Here is a 26,099-nt window from a genome sequence, read left to right on the forward strand (position 1 = left end):
GTGTTAAGAAGTTTTCAAGAACTTATTGATACAAATTCATTGGTGAATTCACAAACGTGTAATATAAACTATTCTTCTTTTACATGCAACAGTGAGGAAAAATGACTCTAATGTCATGAAGAGTGAATTTTGGTTTTGATGGTTTGACAATCTCTGGGATTACTTGCCTTCAGATGTATTTTTTTTTCCCTCTGTCTGGTATCAGAGCTGATACCTACCAGCTGCATTCATAGACTCCTATTTTAACTAACTTCTGTTGGCTTTGGCCAATGGGGAGCACTGACAAAAATTGAAAAGCAGGGAGAGAGGATGGACTAGGATAGCCCTACCCCACTGCAGCCTTTGCTGCACTGTGACCAGCTGTGGCTGAATGTCCTCGATGGCTTTGGCTGCAACCAACATAGGACTCCTAGACGAGGCCCTGAGATCTGGTAACACTGCTACAAACCTTGTCATTCTAGCTTTAGGGTGGTTGCACCTACTCTCTTCTTTGGAGTTCTCAGTTTTTCATGGAGTAGCTAAAAATTTTCCTGGGTTTAAATGAAAAATTTCATGGATTGAAACTTCTTATCATAGTTTCTGTCTTCAGCTTACCCTCATTGATCAACTGCATAGTTCATTCTTTTTTGGAAAGGCATGAAAAAAGAGAATGGCTAGAGTGGACAGCAGCTCCATCTACAGTTGCCACAGATGGTAGTATTGATGTAATACTATTTTAAGGGAAAATGTTAAGAAAAGCAGTATCACTACAATTTTGGAATAACTGAGTTACTGAATATAGTGGAATCAGAAATTGCAAAGCTAGTTTTTCTTTCTCACTGATTTTTAAGACTCTTCTTTCTTTCATAACTGCAAATTTTGTTATTTATGATGTGTTAGTGGCGATAGAGCTAACAAAGCTGTAGCACTGCTATTTTATGCTGCCTAGATACTTTCCCTAGCATGCTTAATAAGACTTAGTTTTTCTGATTTTTCCCTCCTTAAAAAACAAAACAAAAACAAACTTCTGCAACATTTTCCTCCTTTATTGAATTTACAGCTAAGTTTTTGTCCTCATACTGAGTTTCCACTGAGCATATGAAACCTAACTGACTCTATAGTTTTTCTTTTCCAGTGACTTTTTCTTTAATCTGGATCACATTTAACTCAGTATTACAATAACCAATGTTTTCTCCATATTTGACTAACTGAACTTTATCCCCATGTTATAATTACTAGTGAAATTATGAATGTATCTTCCAATATCTACAACTGGGACATTTGCCCCCAGCTTGAGCAACTTTACTGAAAGAACTTTAAAATAGGAATACATTCTTTTATTGCTTGGAGATTTTAAGAGCATTTTGTTTTTAACTAGAGCTCTTGAGCAAACATTATCAAGTATATTGAATGTAAATGGGGTAGTAAGTTATCTCTTCCAGGGCTAAAACTGAAACCTATTATTAGAAACTTTAGGAAAATAAATTTCAACCTAAACTAAGAATGAAACTCACCAAAGACAGAATGAATTGTTTCTAGAGTTGGTTGGTTTTCATCCCCTACAGGATGGATAAAAATCAGTGAGAGGCAAGGGTTGCTTAGTGTATATATTGTAGAGGCAAAATATCTGTCAGAGGGATAGCAGGAAAACTTTGTGATTAAGACCAAAAGAGGAAGGAGAGAGCAAGTTAAGACCTTGAGCAGTCCTATGACCTTGAGCTAAATACTTAACATCTCTAAGCTTCCAAGCCACATCCCCAGCCTAAGCTTCAAATTCTTTAACTGTAAAATGAGAGTAATGTCCTTGGGGGAGGTTGTGAGGATTAAAGAAACTTCAATGAGAGATAATACAAGTTATTATCATAGTGACTACCACACAGTTAACTCTGCAAAAACAGTAAATGTTTTACTACTTGATTATTGTTGGGCAAATTGTTTGATTTCATAGATCCTTCTAGTTATGAAAGACAATTAATACATAATTTCATAGAACAACAACTTCTTTAAGATTCAAAGTTGTATTTTAAGACAAGGCAAAAGTAAATGCAGAAGTTGTTTCTCTATTATAAATAGACTTATCAGAAATATTAATGTTACCCTCTGGGATGTGTTTAAAGATGCAGCTCTATTATCTACATGCATATCTATCTAGATTTAAGTCTACTTATGTGGAGTACAAATACCCTCTTACAGTTTTATAAATTAGTATGTAAGACCAAGTGTGAGAAATAAAATCTTTTTTTTTTCATGATTTTATCCTATAGAGTTTATCAAGTAAATGTCAGACATTTAGGAGTATTGATTAAATTCACATTTCAATGAAGCAATATCAAAAGATGGGTAAGACAGATTAGGACTGCTAATAATATTTAATTACTTAAGTTTAAGGTAATGTATTAAGAATTTATAAACACTACAGAGTAGTCCTCACAATCACACTATGAAATACATAGCATTCTAATTTATAGGAGGGAAAAAAAGCACAAGTTTAGGAAGGTTTAGCAAGTTGTCCAGAGTCAAAACGTCTCATAAATGAATTAGGTCAAATGATTGCAGTTCTCAGTCTTTAAAATATAGGTTCATATTTAATTCCCTCACACATCTACAAAAAAGAGTTGTTCCTAAATTTGTAGAATTTATATTTTATAGGTAAGAGATTAAGGAGATGAAAATCATGATCTTTTGACTATTAATTTGCAGTTTAGAAGTTGGTGTTATCTCTGACTTTAAAAATTCCACTTTCTAGCTAAACTCCAGAGAAATTTGAAGTAAACAATAAAGTGAGTACTTGGTGTTGATTTCTTGAAACATTCCTGGCTCTGATAACCCTGGTCCATAGCCTGACCTCCTCTTCCCACCAAGTCCTGTGCATTTTATTCTGCATATGTTCTGTTCTGGGATGGTCACAGGGAGAAGAGACTTGAAAGGTACAGCAATTCCAACCCAACTACAAACATCCTTGAAAGTAGTTGTTTTTTTTTTGTTTGTTTGTTTATTTTGTTGTTGTTGTTTTTCATTTTTTAAAAGCAAACTTTTAATTTCAGAGTAGTTAGAATTACAGAGAAATTGCAAAGATAATACATAGAGCTCTCATATAGTACATACCCAGTTTCTCTTATTTTTACATCTTACATTAATGTGTTAGTTATATTTAGAAAACCAGCAGCAATACATTAGTATTAACCAAAATACTAATGAAATGGATTTCTTCAGTTTTTGCTTAATTTTTTCCCTGTTTCAGAATTCCATCAAAGATGCAATATTATATTTAGTTTTAATGGCTCTAAACTGTAATAATATATCATGTTTTCTTTGTATTTAATGACCAGAGAGTTTTGAGAAATGCAAGTGTTTTGTAGAATTTTATTCACTTATAGTCTCTCTCATTTTTTTTTGTTTTTTGGGTTTTTTTTTGTTTTTGTTTTTGTTTTAGACTGGGTGATGAGTTACAGGCAGAAGAACCAGAGAGGGAAAATGCCATTCTTATCATATCACTCCCAGGACTCAGGAATTGATATGATTTACCATTGTTGATGTTGAACAGGATCATATGGTTGAGGTAGGTTTGGGAACTTTCACCTTAGTAAAATAAGTATTTTTCCCCTTTTAAGAAAGCCACTCTGTGTATCTTATACTTACAGGATTTTTCTGCTTGAAAGATTTATATATTCTGTCCCATTCGCTACCTCTTGAGTTTTAATACCCAGGCTTCATAAAAAATACATATTTTTCAACACAATTATTGGCTCTCAAATATATGGAGAATTGGCTACTCCCAAACTCTTCCAACATTTTAGACAAAAGGATGCATAGGAAGTCTCAAGTTACATTGCCAATGAAATTGGCAGAATGTCATGATCGTTTGGACGTGCTATGAGAAGTGCGAAGGCCCCTCAGCATCATGGTCAGCACGAACTGCGCTTTGCTGGAACACATTTTTATAATATCTTTAATGTTTAGCTCTCAATTTGGCCTGATTTTATGCAAAGAGTTCCAAATATTTGAAAAACAACTGGGCAAAATAAAGAAGGATAAAGCAAAATTTGGGGGAAAAGCCATAATGATGGAAGAAAAATTACCAGCACAAAAATTGATAGCTTGTTAACAACTAAAGTATTCATTTGGTGATGAATAAATTATTGTTTTAAGTATTTTATATGCTAATATGACAATATATTTGCATATGTAGGTACTTTATGTCATATCACTTTCCTATTTAAGGACTGCTTGGGGAATTGTTATTGACATAAATATTTGAGTAATAAGAAATGTCAAAAAGAGGGCTGGGGATGTGGCTCAAGCGGTAGCATGCTCGCCTGGCATGTGTGCGGCCTGGGTTCGATCCTCAGCACCACATACAAACAAAGATATTGTGTCCGCAGAAAACTAAAACAATAAATAAAAAAAAAAATTTTAAAAAAAAGAAATGTCAAAAAGAGTTTTTTTGGTTTTGTTTTTGTTTTTTTTGGTACAAGGGTTGAACTTAGGGGTACTTAACAGAACCACATTCCTAGGCCTTTTTTTTATTTATTTACTTTTTTAAAGTTTTGAGGCAGGGCCTTTTCAAGTTGCTTAGGGCCTCACTAAACTGCTGAGGCTGCCTTTGAACTTGTGATACTTCTTCCTCAGCCTCTTGAGTTGCTGGGATTATAGGTATGTACCCTCAACCCCCCCTACCTCCCCCACCCCCACTAAATCTCAGTTTTGTTAGTACGGTGTCACAGAAATTCTGATTTTTACGAATGGATGATTAAAGTACGTAGTGCAAGTATTGATTACTCTCTTAGTCTCTATTGGTCTTCTAGAAGAGACTTCATAACCATACTCTGGTACACTTTGAAGAAGGGAGTCTTAAAACTGTTGCATGAGAGGAAACATGACTCCTGTTTTACATACTAATCTCCCACACTGGAGAAGTTGATTCCTAAATTTGTCTGTGAGACAGACAAAATATATATATATATATTTCATAGGCCCTTACTGTAGTACTGACCTAACCTGGGAAGCAGTTTTGAGATAATTACTGGAATCTCCTAAATGTGCTATCTTTAGATAGTAATTATCTCAAAACTGCTTCCCAGGTCAGTACTACAGTAAGGGCCTATGAAATATATATATATATATATTTAATCATTGTTTTTAGAAAAGGGCAACATATGATTGTTTTTGAGGGTGGAAAAGAAATATGAACTTCCAAAATATAGACACTAATTTTGTTTAAATTAACATGTTTTAAGTTTTAGTGGTTTCACATGTATCCAGTCTTTTTAAATTATTTGACAGAAAAATAATCATAATATTAATGTCTTTCATTGTATGAACCAGTTGATTGATATACAGTTTTCCAAAATCCACCATTCCTGGTTTTTATGTTCTCTGTGGCTTATTTTTCTGACCTGAATATTCTTCTGGCTTTTGGTTAAAAATCCTCCTAACTTTTAGCTCTCACCTCAAACATTATTTTTTCTCTGTATTCTTCTAATGCCCCCTTCCAAAGTAGGTTTATCTATTCACTATGTTCCAAATATGTAAATATTTTATCATGCACTTATTTTAAGTGTCCAGCTTACATTCCACTTTATAGCATGCATGATTATGAAAGCAAGACTGGGGTCTTATTTAAGTCATATCCTTAGTGCCCTAAGCTTTCAGAACAAGGCAGATGTTCAGTACATATTTGTTGAATGAATGAACCATGCTAAAAATGCAAATATAGTTTTCTCATTTATGTTTATGTGGTTGTCTTTTTAATTGCAAACTTTACCAAGATATCTGTAACTAGAGTTTCTGAAACTGTTTTAGCAATTTTATCCCTCACAATATTATCACTGCCATTATTTTTTAAAAATCCACACTCTCATAGGACACCAAAAGTGGTTACAATAAATAATGGCTACATTTTTGTTTCTAGTCATTTATGAATTACATTATCAGACTAGGAAAAACAAATTTTCCTAGATCTCCTAGATGATTTCTCTAAATCCTGGTGCAAATGGATTGAAATATGCGGTGGCATCTGAACCTATATAGCTGCAAATGTTATTCATAATCATAGAAATATATAATCCCTGTGAATCTTGTCAAGCTATTTGCCTCAGTAATGTACTTCACTAGTGAAATACAAATTGATTTTGAGTCATATTAAAGGTATTTCTGTTAAAATGTAGATTTCAGTTCCCCCAATGTCATTCTATCCTCATATTTTAGTATTTATTGAAAAGGAATGTCCAAAGAAGATTCTGCTGAGCCAACCATTATTTTTCATGCCTATTAAATTTGTGTCTTGCTGCTATTGTATTCCTAAACAAATACACAATCTATTTGCTCACTTTTAATTTAACAATTGAATACATTGTCAATTATCCCTTAGTGTTTTTTGATAAAGTACCTAAAGTAAACATAGCCTAGTATGAGAATGCCATTGATTTATGTAATTTCATAGTAATGGTTTTCATATTATTCTACATGCTGAAATTAATACCTACAAGTGTTCTATTGGCTACTTTAAATGCTCTTGCACATTGAGCAGCTTTCTCATTGAACTATCCATAATGACTTCTAAATGCTTTCCCTAAGAGGTTCAAGCTAATTCAGAACCCATCAGTGTGCATGGAAAGTTTAAATTATGTTTCCCAATATGCATTACCTTGCACTTATCTGCATTAAATTTAATCTATCATCACATTGCCCAATCACCCAGTTTAATTAGATCCTTCTGGATTTCCTCATAATCTTGCATGTTTTTCACTAACCTAAATAATTTTTGGAGATCAGCAGAAATTTAACACCTCACTATCTACTACATCCTCCAGATCACTAATATAATTTAACAGCCCTCAGCCTGCTATCAGCATCTTGAGCGCCCTGCTATGAAGTTGCATCCTCTGGGGAAATATGTACTTTTCATTGCAAATAGCTTAATCCATATTTATCTATAAGAAAGCATACCCTTAAAATTCTACCAGTTTTATTTGAGACCTCAACACATTTTTTAGAGAATTTCATTTTTTATATTTAAAAATATTTCCAAAACTATGTTTTGAAAGTTTAACCATTTGGAATTTTATATGAGTATTTTGTTTGGAGAAGTTGCAGAATTAGAAGAGTGAATAAGTTCTAAGATTTCTCCAAAATGGAAGCACTCCACATGCTTATAGTGTTAAGGGAAAAGGAGGAGAAAATAAAGATTTAATGAGTACCTTGCAGAAGCTCCTGCCATATACTTAGCATCACCCTATGCATTTCATGTAAAAAAAAAAAAAAGACACTGAGAAGAACTTTATTAGCATGTGATTAGAAATAGGAAAACTGAAGTTCAGAAAACCTGATTCAAGTGCAACAGATATAGAGTTTAATTCCTTCCCACTAGGTCACAGAGGCTCGGAAATCATTTATAATTCAGTTGTTAAATTTTTTTGATATCTTCCCTTATTTTCTTTAACTCTTTTTGATGAATTTTAAGATTAATTTTAAGATTATACACACACACATACACACACATAATAAAAAAAACACAATTAGAGTTTTGTCATTTAATGATTTGGCATTGTGGTGAATTTTTTTGCATAATTGTTTCCAGAAGATGTCTGCTGATGGATTTATCTTTTATATGCCTCATAAATCGTTTCTTCAGACTACTCACTATATTAACATATATCATAACTTAGATGCATATCCTTTTAAACTCATGTGGAAAGAAAATAATGCATTTAATAACATCTGTTATCATACTATCAGGACTCTTTTGGTTGGAGGTGAAGGAAAGATAAATTCAAACTGGCTAACAGTAAAAACATTTTGTTGGGTTACTCAAATAATAAGGAGGCTTTATGTAGAAACCCAAAGCAGGTCATTAGAATACACCTGCTGCTGTGCTTTGATTCAGCTCTCTGCCATGGTAACTTCATATTTCACCAGCACCTGAGAGCAAAGTGACCTCAAACAACGCTGACTTAGTTTGTGTTTCCAAGTGGAAGCCCAGTGGTATAAAGCTGAATGCTTTTTCCTTGAGGTTGAAGAAAAGAGGGTTTGAAATCCATTTTCTCTGCTCAAGTTATGTGCCCAAAGTGGACTAATCTAATCCATGTCTGAATCAAACTTCTGCATCTAGGACTGCAGTTGGAATCAACTATTCCAAAAGTACATGAAACCAAAGTGAAGTAACTGTGTATTAGTTTGCTCTAAGCAAGTACATACCATATCTAGGGACAGGTTTCCTCCTACGAGCCACATCCCTTCCATAAAAGATCTAGGAAGATGCAGAGAATAGCATCAATTAATGTTTGTTGAATAAATTACAAATTGAGCATAATGAATGCATAAAGACATGTAATTAATGCATACTGTTGTGGGGCAGGTTGCTCAGAAAACACACCAAATCCCAGTTTTGTCCAAATTGAAGAGTCTTTATTTAGCTGGCCAGCCAGCAACTGCTCCCAGCAGGACCCATAACTCTCTCCGCAAGGAACAGCCCCAAGCCTGGGCATTTAAGGATATTTAAAGGAAAAAAACTACATCTGGGTTGACATAGCTGTAAGCAAGCAGGTAAAGAAGCTGGATTGGGCAGTTAGTGAGACTATACAATGGGTACATTGGTATTTCCCATAGGACTTTCCAGGTTGGCATAGCAGCAAGCAAGCAGAAGGGAAGTGGGTCAGAATGACCCTAGTTGAGTACAAGTTAGAGAATGGTTACTAACATCTAGACAATTAATCTCTGGCAAGGTATATTGCCCAAGAAAGATGGAAAGCAAAGAGAACAATTTTACGTTATATAAGAATTGCTATTTTGTGTTGCCAAGTATGTTATGGTACATAACTATTAATGGGTACGGAGGTGTGGCTTTCCCATGGGAGAAGCATTTCTTATATGATATAGAGTCTCAGGGTAAAATGGAGTCTGTTAGGTCATTGCCCGTATAGCCTGGCCCATAACAATACATATACAAAACCAAGTTAATATAAACATTTGGCAGATTATTTCTTAGTCTCTGTTTAGTTCTCATAATTATTATATCTCTTAAATTCTGGCTTGGATAAGTATAGGTAATGGCATTAGCAAAGCACAGTCTGAGAAAATTTATCAGTCCTATAGATCCAGGGTACATTTTAACACAAACTTAAAAATCCTTAAACCTCGTTGATTAAGTGACAATTTTAAATTACAGATACTTTTCATCTTGGCATTTTTCTTTGCTTCTTACATAGTTCTTTTAGAAAATAGTTTGTAATTTTAATAAATATGACAATCAAATAAACAGAACAGAAAAATTAGTATGACAAAGCATGCAGTTATCAAAGCATAGTTAAAATAGTTGAAAAGATAGTAGAATGTAGTATGATAAAAGTAACTTGAAGAAATTTGACAGCAGTTTATTATTATGTTTTCTTAATTGTGAAAAAAAATACTAAAATATTTTTTCAGTTGTGAAAAATATATTTCCCTGTGTCATAAACCAGAAGAGTACCTGTAGCTTGTATTTAATAAAAATAAAACAACCAAAACATGCCTAGTAGCTCACAAGTGGTGTGTATGATATACTTTGCCTCTCAGTGACTGGCCCACCTGAACCATAACCCTGGATCCTTGATTCCAAGGTGAACCATTATTCTGAACATTGAATCGACATTCACTTGATTATTTTTCTGTTATGTGCTAACATTTCATTGGATGTTATATATTTTGTGATTTAAATAAATGAGTCACACTGTGTTTTTCTGTGGCTCCATCCTTCAACTCCTCTTCATTGAGCTTCATCCATGTTGACACAGTTGCAGTTCATATATTTACATTGATGTAAAACAACTTGTACATTAGTTTAGAGAACTTTATTTAGTCATTCTCCTCATTCCTCATTCTATTGTTGCCATTAGGTATAATTTGGAGCTATATTTTGAATGACTAGTTTAAAAAAAGTTTTAAAGTTGCTCATGCCTTGACTTTCGAGGTGCTACAAGCCACCACTGTGATTTCCATGAGACTTTCTGAAGGTGCATGTCCCACTGGCTGCATGAGCTAAGTTCCACCAGGGCACACTCAGGGAGAATTCAGGAAGGCTTCTTACTGAGGGTAAAATGGTACAGTTTGCGTAGAGTTAAGGGAACTGAGGAATGTTGATCCACCAAGAGACTGGAAATAAAAAGAAGCCATTAGCAGTCACTAGCCTGAAGATGGGAAGAAGGGTTACCAGAGATGGTTGAGAGCTCTGAGAAATGTGCAGCTAATATTAGGCATGGCCTAGAAGGAAGAAGTCAATGACAAGAATAGCTCAAGCAGGATGAGAATGGGAAGATAAACCCCTGACCTCTCTCTTTCTTTCTTTCCATCACTACTTTTTTTTTTTTTTGTCAATTATTTTAATTCTAAGACCACAGAACAGAAGCATACTAAAAAACAAAACAGATTTATATATGAGAACCTATATTGTTTTGGTGATTGCTTAAGTAGAAATCAAGTTTCAAAATAAGAGAGAGAAAATCACATTTTCCTGGTTTGGTCAAACTCTACCATGTTATTTAATATCCCTTTCCTCATAAAACTTTGAGGTTTGTTATCTGTGTCTTGAATTCTCCCCTGTTAATTTGTTTTTTTTTTTTCTTTTTCAGTACTGGGAATTGAACCCGGGAACACTTAAACACCAAACCTCATCCCCAGCCAGTTTTATATTTTGAGACAAGGTCTTGCTGAGTAAGGCCCTAAGCAATTCTGTATCAAAATAAAATATAAAATGGGGTAGGGATGTGGCTTGGTGTTTAAGTGTTCCTGGGTTCAATGCCCAGTATGGAAAAAAAAAAGATAGATGACAATTAAAGATTTACATTTCATATTTATGGTATTTTTCTAATGCTCTTACATGAACTTGAACTTTTAAATTATCCTTCTTGAAAACTAACAAGTGGACCTCATTCATGGAACATTCAATTGTTACTGATTCTCTTTCTCTTACACAAACTTTAAACTCTCTTTTACAAAGCAATTGAGCTTTCACATGTGGTTGTAGGGCAAGGGGTATAGCTTAGTGATGGCATGCTTATGGAGCAGGTGTGAAACCCTGGGCTCAATCCCCAGCACCACAAAAAATTAACAAACGAAAAAAGTGGTTATGGGTACCCAATAGGATGACTTTGATGTTCTTTCTTATCAGCATTTAGGAAAAGCCCCCCTCCCCCTTTTTATTGGTCTACAAAATAAATCTGACCTCAAAAATAAACCTGTGCCAGCTAAAACTCTAGGATAGTTACTAGAACCATTTTTCACTTTGCATTTTGCTCTGTTTGGGGCAATAAAATACTAAGAGGGAAAAATTTCTTGCAGTCCTGAATCTATTCCCGCATGGATTATACTTTTCCTTTACCATCAGTCTCTGCTTCAGCTCTTCCATCTTTTTAACTACCAAGATTCCTCTGCTATTGCTAGGGTTACCTCAAACTGTCAGTCCTGCAATGCATCTTTGGTAAGTGTAAGAATATAGTAATGAAATGTCATCTCTTTGCTTTTCCACATTTTTCCTATATTTCTCACAGAATTATTGTATTCTACAAATTTCCCAAACTAGAGTTTTATCTCTGGACTCTAGATCTTCATTATTATTACCACATAACTAATACATTTACAAACACTGCAGGTAAACCTCATAGATAGAAGCTGTGATGTTTGCAAGAACAAAGGGAAAGAACATGCAAGGTTTTACATTTAAGGTAGGATCTATTCCCTTTATTCAGGTACAAAACTGAGTCTCATAGTTGGTAATTAGCTATATTAAATACAGCAGTTTGTACATCCTGCAACCTAGCCGAGTACACAGTTAGTGAAACAAATACTGTTTCTTTCTAGTGCTATATTCTGCCTTATCTTTTCTATATCCATCCAGTTTTTATTTTCATATGTAGAGAAGACTCTAGTCTGGCTTTTTTTGCTTGTTACTTACCATATCTATCCTTGGCTATCTTAAATCAATTTTAATAATTTTTCACTTCCTAATATATGTCTAATATAATACTTAGTCATGTTTCTGTTATTTAATGTAGAGTAATATCTCATTTTCCACCACAAATAACAAATTCAGGGATGTCTTTGTTCTTCTTTTTTTTTCTTACATCACTTTAGAAAAATTGTTGTGGGAATTACTGGGTTAAAGAGTGTAAACATTTTAAAGTATTTTGAAATATAATGCCAAATTGCTTTCCAGAAATGTTGTACCAATTTATGTTCTTGCCAGCAGTGAATGGGCATTGCTGTTTTAATTTGCTCTGGGGTGGGGTTAGGTTTATGAATTAATAGTATCATATTTTTATAGCACTTCTGGGGGAATTTTACTCCCTCATCTCTGTGTCACTGTCATGAGCACATTTAAAAAAAATATTATGGGAAGTATTGAAACTGGTGCCTCTAATTCAAAATAGTAGAGGGCTTTTCTAGGTCTCCCATAGATTGGCTGAATGTGAAAGAATAAAATAAAAGCCAAGATAACAGATTAGATTCAGAGGTATACCTAAAAATGGTACCATTTTGTTTTGTTAAGATTCTGATTTTCCTCATGATCCTTCCTTTTCACTAACTAAAATCCATGTAAGAGATTTTATCAAAGTAGGTTGTTCTTTTGCTGAGACTAAGGCTGGACTTATAATCCTCATCACTCCATTGTAGGCTTTTTGCATCAAAGCAGGAAGTGTGAACACATCAAAAAGAAGTTTTGGCTAAAACAATATCCTTGATTCTAGTAGTACTGTGAATGTAACTGTAGTTCAATTTTAAAAGATGTCTCCAGAACCTCCTTTATATTTATTTCCATACATCTAGGATGACCCTCTCAAAACCTTGTGTTTCTCTAAGTGTTGTTTCTGGACAACTAACATTGTTATCAGCTAGGAAGATCAGTTGCAAATTTCTGGATACTATTGGGGACTTACTGAATTAGAATCTCTGCCTATGAATCTCAGTTATTGAATTTTAATAAGCTGTGCTTCTCAGACTTTAATGTACATGTGAATCTTATAGGGATATTGTTAAATGTTGACTGTGACTCAATATTTCTGGGATGACACAGAGATTCAGTACATCTATTTGATTCCCATCTGAGGTTGGTGTTTCTGGGCCTGTACTATGATTAGCAAAGCCTAGGAGTTTGAGATCCCCAACTTTATGCCATTTTCTCTTTCAAACTTGAATTACTTAATATATGATTAGCCCAGGAAGGAGGAATTGAGCTAAAAACAGGGTATGCTGTGAGTTAAAGCTGAGTAAAAATGCCAACAGCAAAATCAATAAATCATGGAACCCTGAAAATGAAGTCACCCAAACATGGAACTAAATTTGTAGAAACTAATGACAAGTAGTATGAAAAAAAAATGACAGTTTTACAATTAAAAGTCAGGCTTTAATTCACAAATTTTCTCAAGGTAATTTTCCTATCCACTCTTCACACAGTACTTCAAATGTTATCTCATATTTTGTTCTTCCTACCACCCTATTTTTTTTTCCTTTCTTTGAGGTGTACATTTTGCATGCATGTGTTTGTTGGGTTTTGGTTTGGAATTTCTTTTTTGTATTTTGTTGTGTTTGTTGGGTTTTGGTTTGGAATTTCTTTTTTGTATTTTGATTTTTCTTCTTTGCTGTGATGTTGGAGTAAAACCTAAATAATATTATCAGGCAGATAGTGGGCCCATTCATCAAAACTCTTTGTTTCTTGTTTTACAATAATTAAGAGAACTTACTGGACTCGTTACTTTTTCACAGGAGAATTTCAATCCTACCTAAAATTCTACTGATTGATGAAGTACATCATCATATGGTTAAACACCAGATGGGCTACGCTACTTAAATAAAGTGTGAACTTGAATTTATTGCAATTCAATTTTTAAAATTTGACTAAAAAAAATCTCTGAAATGTTTATGAAGAATAAGGTATCTATTTATTCCTCTAAGTGACGATGTCCTTTCTGTATTCTAAGGAACTCTGCTATCTGAAATTCTCTGAATTAAAATGGACTTTGGAATAGACACAAGAAGGATATTTGTGTATATAGTATAGCTTCTCTGAAAGATATGTAAGAGCATTAGCACAATAAAGGCACAAAGAATTTAGCAAGCAGCAAAATGAAAGAACAACAAAAAAATCAAAACAAAATTTTTTCTAGTTACTATAAATACTGTTCCAGGAATTTACAAAAGTATTATGGTATCAAGACAGATTACTAGGAATCTGGTCACTTGTTCTAAGTGATACTAAGTAATAGCTGAAGTTTACTGAACACCCACTGTTAATTGAGCCCTATTCTTAGCACTTTGATTTGTTTTTTATCTATTTTTGTCAATAAAATTGAAAAGAAGGTGTAATTTTATTTTTTCTTATTATAGGAAAAGAAAGTAATGTATGCATTAATTGATTTTTCCAGAGATGTACAGCTAAATAAAGGGTGAAAAATTCAAATCTTGGAAAATCAAATGTAGTAATATGGCTAAATTTATCTGGTTGCTGTTTAGTTTGATGCTACAAGCCTATTTTGTGTTGTTACATTTGTAAATAGTCTAGGAGTGTTAACAGGTATGATTATGAAATTATCTCATGTCTCTCTACTCATCTCTCAGGAAGAGGAATGGAATAAAATTAACTTTGGTTTCAATAACAGTATTAAGAGTTATGCTCTTCCTGAATAATCATTTTTATTTTTATCTTATGGAAACTATGAAGAAGGACAGTGATTGAGTTTCCATTTTCCATGTTGGCTCAGAAAGATTAGAGCTAACAAGAAAATAGTACTGCATATGCTGTTCTAAGAATAGCCCTGGAATCCCCAGCCTTTTTGCATTGTCAGTACAATGGTGAATAGAGAAGAAATGGACTCCCTCTGCTTGGGTAAAATTGTAGTCATCAACCACAGTTAAAGGGACAAAATCTGGCTCAAAGGCTTTTAGATTCATAGAGTTTAGACTTTTTGGAATTGTAGAAAAATTAGCCTGAATACTATATCTTATAACAAGAAAATTGATTTTAAAATTTTATTTTAGAGAAATAAAGAGAACAAAATCACAGTGAATCCTCATCTGTGTGAATATCTTTTCATTAAACGAATATTGTGTCTGCTTTGGCAGGCAATGTGGTATGCCCTGTCAAACACCTGTGTCAGGGTCTCTGCTCTCAGGGTCTTTAGAGTTTATTGTGGCACATAACCACCTAAATCAAGAATTTACGTATAGCAAGAAACAGTGAAAATGCAGTATGGTACCACAATTAATTTCAATTGTTCTGAGAAAAACCTAAGTGCCCTTCTTGAGGTTAAAGATGAGATGCAAATATAGGGAAATAGATGATCAAAAGATCTACATTAGAAATTTATGTGAATATGGGACGTCGAAAGAAGAGAAAAATAAATAGGCAAGAGAACTGAGAAATATAGCAAGACTTTACCATATGTGGGAATGACTGAGAGAATTGAAAGGAAACCAACATGGAACAATCAATTTACCTTATTTCTCTTGCTCATCTATAAAACCTTCTGTACCAGTTAGGACATTTGCAGGCATATGCACCATCTGATTTTTTTTTTTTTTTTTTGCAAAACAAAAGGAGTTTATTGACCCATATAAATGACAGGTCCAAGGATAGCCAGCAAACATGATTTGACCTCAGCAGCACAAAAATATCACTGATACTGTTTTCTTCTGTCTCAGTTGATGAGCTTCTTTTGTATCGTCTGTGCTTGTGCCTCTCTTCTTGTGGTGGAAATATCAGTGTATCAGCCCTAGTCAGAGCATCATAGATTCAATTCTAGCAGGAAGGAAGAATCCATTTCTTGTAGCTCCCATGTCAATTTTAGTAGTCACTTTGGTTGTCTTTCTTGAAGTCATCACTCTGACTGAGGAATTATAATGCTCTAATTTACTGAGGACCCCAAATTATAAATGGTTGCTTTAAGTTTATATATTCATTTATTTTGAATGGAGAACATTACTTGAAAATATATAATAACTGCAATCTTGGAGAGTCTGCTTCAATCTGTGGACTTTTGGCTCAAATATTTGCAGTGGTAATTTAGATGCATTATTACATTCAGCCTTGTAGGAGGAAACCTACATAAAATGATATTTATACAGCATCATATTAAAATCAACTTTTTATACTAGACTAACTTTAAATTCACATAAAAATTGGGCAAAGAGTAGAGAGTTCTCATATCTAACACCAGCTTCCCATTTTATTAACAATAAATTTAGTGTGATGCATTAGTTACAATTAATGAAACAATGTCAATTTATTATCAGTAAATAAGGTCCATAGTTTGCATTTCAATGTAATGTGCTAATTCTGTTCCAGAATCCTATCCAGAATATATTACACTTTTTCATTGTGTTTCCTCAGGCTTCTCTTGGCTGTGACATTTTCTTAAGTGTTCTGGTTTTCTATAAATTTGACAATTTATAGTAGCACTAGTGCGGTTTTTCTGTAGACTGTCCTTCAATTGGGACTTGTCTGGTGGTGTTGTCATGAGTAGACTACAGTTACCATGTTGGCAAGAACACCCCCAAACTAAAGTGTCATATTAGCCCATGATATCAAGGGTATAGACTCTCACATGACTTATCACAGATAATGTTAAGCTATCATGTCGGAAGTAGCGTTTGTCAGGCATCACAATTATAAAGTTGTTCTTACTATAGAGATATATGGGGACAAAAGTAAATATTTGGAGCAGTCTTTGAAAGAAACGTGGCTTGGAAAGAGTTTCAAATTGAATTCAGTGCAAAAGATATCAGAAAAAAAAAAAGAAATTGGAGCTTAACACTTGACAAAAGTCAAAATGTTGCATTTTTAAAATTGTGTGGCAAACCTGAATGCACATTAAAAGAAATGACATTCTTTAAAGAGAAGTTATGGGAGATGGCAAGATGGCCCAACAGAGACATCAGCAGTCAGCTACCCTTCCACAAAGAACAACCAAAGGAACAGAAGTTTATCTGCATTTCAAGGTAAATGATCAAGGGAGAAACTTGGAAATCAGCAGGAGCAAAAAAAAAAAAAAAAAAAAAAAAGCCTCTAATATTTAGAGACTTGGGACAGCAGCATAGTGAGAGGAACAAAAAAGATCCTATCCCCTGCTGCTGCAGCTCTATAGCAGAGAAGGGGAAGAAGGCAAGTGAGCCAGTGACCTCTTTCAACATGAATTCTGACAACCCTAGATATTGGAAAGTTCCGTAACTCTTAGGGACTTGCAGTTTGACTACAGAAGTAACCTCAAATTTGTCAGTCTGGCTTACAAAAAGGAATTCATTTCATCTCTCACAGAACCCCCAAGGTGCTATATCCAGGCGCTACCTCTTGAAGGGACCCACCGGGACTGCAGTATGGGTCAGGAACCTCTCCATATTCCCATTTCCTGGACCCCACAGACACCACCCTGCACTAGTTCAGCAGTTGGCTGTCTCATGAAACAAACTGGGCTCAGTAGAATAACCGACATACACTCTCTGAAAGCCTTTTACTGTAGCAAACAGATGTTGCCATGTGGAGGGGGGCAGAGGGAAAAGGAGGGGGAGGGAGATGTGCCACTCTCAAGAACCAGGGGATTGATAGTCTGCCCTCTGAAACTGGGGGTATGGCCAGACGCCAGACCTGAAGCCAGTTGTCCACATCCTTATCCCTGGTGCTGAACCCAGGTGTCTGTCACTAACAATGTGGAGAAAAGAAAAAAAATCCTCTGTAGTTTCACTGATACGTTACCCACAGGGCTGTGCTAGGGTGGTTTCCAGCAATACTGTGGCTCTAGCTGTTGCTCGGCCCTAGAGTACACAGCCTTAGAATTTTAGAGAGACACTTGGCCAACCCCAGTGATGTTCTACTTTTATTTGTTCCCATGAGGCTCCTGTGCTGAGAGGAAGTTTGCTCAGTTCCAACTGGGACCCACTCCTGCTTGAATTCTGGGCACTACATCTGAAAGAACCAAGGAGGTGGTGGGGAGAAGTTCTGGAACGTTCTGATTCCACAGACATGCATGGTTATGGTCTGAGGTCCTGCTACCGTGAGGTACATCCAAAATAGCAGCAGAGAGAAACCCAACTATTACTGCCACCACAACTATGTGAGTCCCAACATTGGAAACACCACTACTTTGTCTGATCAAAGTAATGATCACACTGCTGACAAGATTAGGAGTGAGAGCCATAGAGGGCTGTTGTGAGTACGCCCTTGCCTCTCCTCATGAAGCTCCTGGGCTTGGACCACCATTGTTAAGGGGACAAGAGCTTCAAGTCCCTCACCACTGCTGGTGCAGCCAGTGCCAGAGACCCTGACAAACAATAAAGACAATATCACTTGTGTCTGAAGAAACTCCCATCACCAGATAGGGTCCACCATTCTCTTTGTAGAAGTAACTACACAAAATACAACCCACACACTCTGCTGTCTACACAACACTTGCCAAAACTACTAATGCATATGGTAGCACAAAAGACCTCCAATATCCAGAGCAATCTTGAGCAGAAAGAACAAAGCTGTAGGCATAACAACACTTGATTTCAAGACATATTACAATTCCATAGTAACAAAAACAGCATGGTGTTGGCATAAAGACAGATTCATAGACCAATGAATAAAGAACCCAGAAATAAACCTGCATACATAGAGCCAACTGATTCTTAACAAAGGTGTCAAAAACATATGTTTTAGTCAATTTTCTTGTTGCTTGACGAAAAGACCTGACAAGAACGATTTTAGAGGAGGGCTACTGACTTGGTGCTCACTATTTCAGAGGTCTGGGCCTGAGGAGATACAGAACATTACGGAAGAAAGGTGTGGTAGTTGAAAGCAGCTCATGACCTAGTAAATAGGAAGGAGAGAGGGGGAGAGAGAGAAAGAGAGAACATGAATGAGCGGTCCTCTCATGTGTATCCCCCAAAGGCATATGTCCAGTGACCTACATGGTCCAGCCTTGCCTTACCTGCCTATATTTATCACCCAGTTAATCCCTATCAAGGCATAAATGCATTGATTAGGTTAAAATTCTCATAACCCAATCAATTCACCTCTAAACTTTTTGCATTGTCTCTCACATGAGCCTTTGTGTACATTCTTATCTAAAACATAACAATATACACTGAAGAAAGGTTGATCTCTTCAACAAATGGTAGTGGGAAAACTAGATATCCACATGCATAAGATTAAAATTTGACCCCATATCTCTCACTGTATACAAAAACCAAGTCAAAATAAACTAAATTAAAATTTTAAATTTATGAACTACCAGAGAAAAGTAGAAAACATATTAATATGATGATACAGAAAATAACATTCTGGATAAGACTCTAAAAGCACAGGAAACGATAGCAAAAGCTGGGACTGAACCATGCTAAAAGGCTCCTTTTTCCTCCTCTATATTTTTAATTGGCAAATTATAATTGTACATAATGATGAGATTTGCTGTTACATATTCATACATGTATATAACAATATTATTTGTCTAATATTACTCCCCAGGAATAATTTTTTTTTTTTTACTTACAGCAGAGCGCATATTCTAATCAACAGAATGGAAGAAAATGTTTGCAAATATTTGACAGAGAGTTACTATTCCGAATGTAGAAATAACTTAAAGCACTTGGCCACAACAAAAATAAATCAAGGCAAGAAATAATTAAAATTAGAGCTGAAATTAATGAAATTGAAACAAAAGAAACAATTGAAAAAATTGACAAAACTAAAAGTTGGTTCTTTGAAAAAATAAATAAAATTGACAGACCCTTAGCCATGCTAACGAAGAGAAGAAGAGAGAGAACCCAAATTACTAGCATACAGGATGAAAAAGGCAATATCACAACAGACACTTCAGAAATACAGAAGATAATTAGAAATTATTTTGAATCCTTATACTCCAATAAAATAGAAGATAGTGAAGGCATAGATAAATTCCTTAAGTCTTATGATCTGCCCAGATTGAGTCAGGAGGATATAGACAACCTAAACAGACCAATAACAATAGAGGAAATAGAAGAAACCATCAAAAGATTACCAACTAAGAAAAGCCCAGGACTGGATGGGTATACAGCAGAGTTTTACAAAACCTTTAAAGAGGAACTAACACCAATACTTTTCAAGCTATTTCAGGAAATAGAAAAAGAGGGAGAACTTCCAAATTCATTCTACGAAGCCAACATCACCCTGATTCCGAAACCAGACAAAGACACTTCAAAGAAAGAAAACTACAGACCAATATCTCTAATGAACCTTGACACAAAAATCCTCAATAAAATTCTGGCAAATCGGATTCAAATACATATCAAAAAAATTATACACCATGATCAAGTAGGATTCATCCCTGGTATGCAAGGTTGGTTCAATATACGGAAATCAATTAATGTTATTCACCACATCAATAGACTTAAAAATAAGAACCATATGATCATCTCGATAGATGCAGAAAAAGCATTCGACAAAGTACAGCATCCCTTTATGTTCAAAACTCTAGAAAAATTAGGGATAACTGGATCATACCTCAACATTGTAAAAGCAATCTATGATAAGCCACAGGCCAGCATCATTCTGAATGGAGAAAAATTGAAGGCATTCCCTCTAAGATCTGGTACAAGACAGGGATGCCCTCTCTCACCACTTCTGTTCAACATAGTCCTCGAAACACTGGCCAGAGCAATTAGACAGACGAAAGAAATTAAAGGCATAAAAATAGGAAAAGAAGAACTTAAATTATCACTATTTGCAGATGATATGATTCTATACCTAGCAGACCCAAAAGGGTCTACAAAGAAGCTATTAGAGCTAATAAATGAATTCAGCAAAGTGGCAGGATATAAGATCAACACGCATAAATCAAAGGCATTCCTGTATATCAGCAACAAACCCTCTGAAACGGAAATGAGGACAACTACTCCATTCACAATATCCCCCCAAAAAATAAAATACTTGGGAATCAACCTAACAAAAGAGGTGAAAGATTTATACAATGAAAATTACAGAACCTTAAAGAAAGATATAGAAGAAGACCTTAGAAGATGGAAAAATATACCCTGCTCATGGATAGGCAGAACTAACATCATCAAAATGGCGATATTACCAAAAGTTCTCTATAAGTTCAATGCAATGCCAATCAAAATCCCAACAGCATTTCTTGTAGAAATAGATAAAAGAATCATGAAATTCATATGGAATAATAAAATACCCAGAATAGCAAAAACAATACTAAGCAGGAAGTGTGAATCAGGCGGTATAGCGATACCAGACTTCAAACTATACTACAGAGCAATAGTAACAAAAACAGCATGGTACTGGTACCAAAACAGGCGGGTGGACCAATGGTACAGAATAGAGGACACAGTAACCAATCCACAAAACTACAACTTCCTTATATTTGATAAAGGGGCTAAAAGCATGCAATGGAGGAAGGATAGCATCTTCAACAAATGGTGCTGGGAAAACTGGAAATCCATCTGCATCAAAATGAATCTGAATCCCTATCTCTCACCATGCACAAAAGTTAACTCAAAATGGATCAAGGAGCTTGATATTAAATCAGAGACACGGCATCTGATAGAAGAAAAAGTTGGCTATGATCTACATACTGTGGGATCAGGCTCCAAATTCCTCAATAGGACACCCATAGCCCAAGAGTTAACAACTAGAATCAACAAATGGGACTTACTCAAACTAAAAAGTTTTTTCTCAGCAAAAGAAACAATAAGAGAGATAAACAGGGAGCCTACATCCTGGGAACAAATCTTTACTCCACACACTTCAGATAGAGCCCTAATAACCAGAATATATAAAGAACTCAAAAAATTAGACAATAAGACAACAAGTAACTCAATCAATAAATGGGCAAAGGACCTGAACAGACACTTCTCAGAGGAGGACATACAATCAATCAATAAGTACATGAAAAAATGCTCACCATCGCTAGCAGTCATAGAAATGCAAATCAAAACCACCCTAAGATACCATCTCACTCCAGTAAGATTGGCAGCCATTAGGAAGTCAAACAACAATAAGTGCTGGAGAGGATGCGGGGAAAAGGGCACTCTTGTTCATTGCTGGTGGGACTGCAAATTGGTGCAGCCAATTTGGAAAGCAGTATGGAGATTTCTTGGAAAGCTGGGAATGGAACCACCATTTGACCCAGCTATTCCCCTTCTTGGTCTATTCCCCAAAGACCTAATAAGAGCATGCTACAGGGACACTGCTACATCTATGTTCATAGCAGCACAATTCACGATAGCAAGATTGTGGAATCAGCCTAGATGCCCTTCAATAGATGAATAGATAAAAAAAAATGTGGCATTTATACACAATGAAGTATTACTCTGCATCAAAAAATGACAAAATCATAGAATTTGGAGGGAAATGGATGGCATTAGAGCAGATTATGCTAAGTGAAGCTAGTCAATCTTTAAAAAATAAATACCAAATGACTCCTTTGATATAAGGGGAGGAAACAAGGACAGGGTAGGGACGAAGAGCTTGAGACAAAGATTTACATTAACAGGGTTGAGAGGTGGGAGGGAAAGGAAGTGAGAAGGGAAATCGCATGGAAATGGAAGGCGATCCTCAGGGTTATACAAAATGACATATAAGAGGAAAGGAGGGGTAAGACAAGATAATACAAATGGAAGAAATGATTTACAGTAGAAGGGGTAGAGAGAGAAAAGGGGAGGGGAGGGGAGGGGAGGGTAGGGGAGGGGGGATAGTAGAGAATAGGACAGACAGCAGAATACATCAGACACTAGAAAGGCAATATGTCAATCAATGGAAGGGTAACTGATGTGATACAGCAATCTGTATACGGGGTAAAATTGGGAGTTCATAACCCACTTGAATCAAACTGTGAAATATGATGTATTAAGAACTATGTAATGTTTTGAATGACCAACAATAAAAAAAATAAAATAAAATAAAAAATAAATCAAATGAAAATTTAAAAATCAGCAAATGATCTGAATAGACTCTTCTCAGAAGAAGAAATGTGAATGGCTGATAAATGTGAGAAAAATTGTTCGATAGCATTAGCGTCAGTCACATGCAAATCAAAACTACAGTGAGATGCCATCTCACCTAATTTAGAATGGCTATTATTATAAACAAAAATAAAAACAAAAAGAATGACAAATGCTGGTGATCATGTATAGAAATAAGTACTCACACACTGTTAATGCGATATAAATTAGAACAGCCACTCTAGAAAAAAGCAATGGAATTTCCTAAAAAATAAAAATAAGACTACTCTATGATCTAGCTATATATATATAAAAATATATATATATTTTGAATATATATAAAAATATATATTTTTTGAATACATATAAAAATATATATTTTTTGAAGTGGAATAGCTAGATCATAGAGTAGTCCATAAAATATATATATTTTAATATATATATATATATATATATATATATATATATATATATATATACATATATACACACACACACAGAAGGAGACCCTCATCGTTATACAAAATACATGTATGATGATGTGAGGAAAAAAAAGAAATGTGTCACATTAGATTGGGTAGAGAGAGGTGATGGGAGGGGAGGGGAAGGAGTGATAGGAAGGGCAGCAGAATAAAATAGACACTAGTATTGCTGTATGTATATACGTGGCTGTATAACCAATGTGATTCTGCAACCTGTACACTTGGAAAAATGGGAAATTATACCCCATTTGATTCAAATGTATGATATGTCAAGATCATTGTATTGTCATGAGCAACTAATTGAAAAATATATAAGCAGAATACACACACACACACACACACACACATATATATATATATATATATATATATATATGAAGCAAGCATGCAAAAACACCTGCATGTTCATTTTTATTACAATATAACTCACTATAGCTAAGGTATGAGATCAGACTAGGTGTCCATCAACAGATGAATGGATTAAAAAATCCATTTACATGATGGAATACTATTTAATAATAAAGGTGAAACTATAATTTATAGAAAAATGGACATCATCGGAGAGCACCATGTTAAAAAAATAATCCTGACATAGTATGGTAAGTATCACGTTTCCTCCCATATGTGGAAACTAAAATAAATAAATCATAAATAAATGAAGTCAAGGTGGAAATAAAATAATGATTATTAAAGACAAGAAATCATGCTTGTTGGCAAGAGGAGGTGAAAGTTTGAAAGAAATGTGGATGGATATTATCAATGCATGATTTCGCATATACAGAAATATCACAGTGAGTCCCATTAATATGTACAATTAATGTGCATTGATAAAAAAAATTTTAAAAAAATAAAGACAAGTTACATCATGTAAATAATGAAAATTTGATCTCCAAATTCTATATTTCAAGTTTGGATTTTGATAAAAACAGAGTAAATTATGTAGCTTGGAAAGGTATGGTAGGCTGAAGAAAACAAGTTATTAAATTCTCCTATTTCATAAAAATAGTATGATAACATTTCACTTTTATTTAGATAAATGCATAGTTATTAAATAACATTTAAAAAGTCAAACCAAAAGACTGGTACTACAATATAAAAATATTAATAGAATCACTGGTAAAGATTTTTGGAAAAAAAAGTTCTTGATAATCATTATCCCCATAATACTTCTGAGAATGGTACACTATCAGATCATTTTAACAGCTATATATATATATTACATACCTCCCACAACAACCAAATATAATAGGGTCTTATGATTATTTTCACTTTAAAAATGATTCATTAACCTAAGACTGAAAGTCACCTACCTAGAGTGGATAGCATTGTTGCTTTCTTATTTTTATTTTTTAATATGTTTTCTGTCATCAATGAACATTTGTTTACTTATTTATATGCAGTGCTAAGAATCAAACCTAGTGCCTCACACACACCAGGCAAGTGCTCAGACACTCAGCCAGGACCCCAGCCCTTGTTGTTTCTTTTTTACAAAGTTTCCCTTTCTTATTAAGTGGAAGCCATAGTTTGGCTGAAATTAATTCCACCTTTAATTCAGTCTGGGCTCTAATTCATTTAAAACTAATTAGTATATTCTGACCTATTTTACATCAGTGATTGATTCACGTGACCCTCCTTGCCTAAACTAATAAGTTACCTTCACCTTGAACATAGAAAATGATGGCCCAATTAGTATGAAATTTATGAGTTTTGTTCTATTATTATTGGAAAAGACACTTTCCATCACCCTCTATGTAAAAGAAAACATGACAATTTGATTGCTCCTGGAATTCTTTCATGGCTATGATAAAAAGCCAGTGTGAAGATGGGACCTAAACATAGAAGGAGACAGCTGAGAGAATCTTGGACAACAGAAGCCAGGGCCGCCATGGAAAGTGCTTGAGTCTGGCCTGTGACTTGCTCTAAACTTTTAAGTTTTAGCACATAACAAATCTCTAATGTGTAAATCAGCTTAAATTGAGTTCCTTATTGTTTATAGCAAAATAATTTTAGAATGAATTTTAGAATGACTAACTGGTCCAGCCAGGATTCTGCCTGAAGTTAAAGCTTCCCACAAAAATCACACAATATAATCCTTAAAACATAGGAAAATAAAAGGAAATCCAAAAATCAGAATGCAAACAAGATGACAAAAATTAAAAACATTGTAACTGTATTTTACAATTCCATAATTGATATATTCACTTCTGCACTTGGGATATATGTCATTTGTGTACTCTGTGACTTGTACAGATTAGTTATAAATTTTGAAGTCAGAATGACTCAATGCAGGTGTGCATAGCCCTGAAGAAATTTTGTGGTTCTGGATTTTGACCCTATCTCCTTCTTGGTTTGTGATTTTGGAAAAATTATTTTACATATCAAAGTCTCCTTTTTCCTGTTTTAACATAAGATATATAATGATCTCTTCAAAGAATTGTGGTAAAGTGAAATGTTTTAGTCAGCTTTTTTGCTGCTGTGATTAAAGGACCCAACCAGAACAACTGTGGAGGAGGAAGTGTTGATCTGGGGGCTCATGCTTTCAAAGGTCTCAATCCACAGATAGCAGGCTCCATTCCGCAGGGCTCAAGGTGAGGTAGAACATCATGGTAGAAGAGTGTGGCAGAGGAAAGCAGATGATATGATGATCGGAGAGCAGAAAGACAGACTCCACTCTCCATATAAAAAATATATACCCATATCCATGCC

Source organism: Urocitellus parryii, chromosome 11, assembly GCF_045843805.1.
Source record: "Urocitellus parryii isolate mUroPar1 chromosome 11, mUroPar1.hap1, whole genome shotgun sequence".
NCBI classification, from domain to species: domain Eukaryota; kingdom Metazoa; phylum Chordata; class Mammalia; order Rodentia; family Sciuridae; genus Urocitellus; species Urocitellus parryii.